This window comes from Primulina huaijiensis, chromosome 10, assembly GCF_012295235.1.
Source record: "Primulina huaijiensis isolate GDHJ02 chromosome 10, ASM1229523v2, whole genome shotgun sequence".
Classification (NCBI taxonomy): Eukaryota; Viridiplantae; Streptophyta; class Magnoliopsida; order Lamiales; family Gesneriaceae; genus Primulina; species Primulina huaijiensis.
In genome coordinates, this window is record NC_133315.1 from 994841 (window position 1) to 995358 (window position 518).

Consider the following 518-nt stretch of genomic DNA (forward strand, 5'->3'; position numbering starts at 1 on the left):
TTTTTTTTATAGGAATGGACAGTGTGCCGGTGCTTTTATTCGTAGGTGGTAATGTTATTATAGGACATCACACCGTAAAATATAGTACCACTGCATTGAGGGCAACACGAATACCAAGATCTATTAATTTGCATGAGTTGAAAGAAATAGTATACCGTCTGACAAATATTGAAAGTTCAAAATTTAATTTAAAATTGTCAACAAAATATTCCTACATGGATAAGTCACATTGCGTAGAAGTGCATCTTGACATCAATGATGACAACAATTTACAGTTTATGCTGGATTCTATTAACGAAATGCGGTGTATTGAATTGTATATCGAAAAGGATTTCATTGAGCACAATGTAGATGTTGAGGTTCCTGAATCATACATTCCATGTATAACTGAAGGGTTCGATTCGATGGGATTTCATGATGAAGCTGGTACTTCCGCTGCTGCTTTTTTCGAACCAATAGATGAAAATCGATTTAATTCACATGATTGGACTGGGGGATGGGATCGGTATATTACTGAC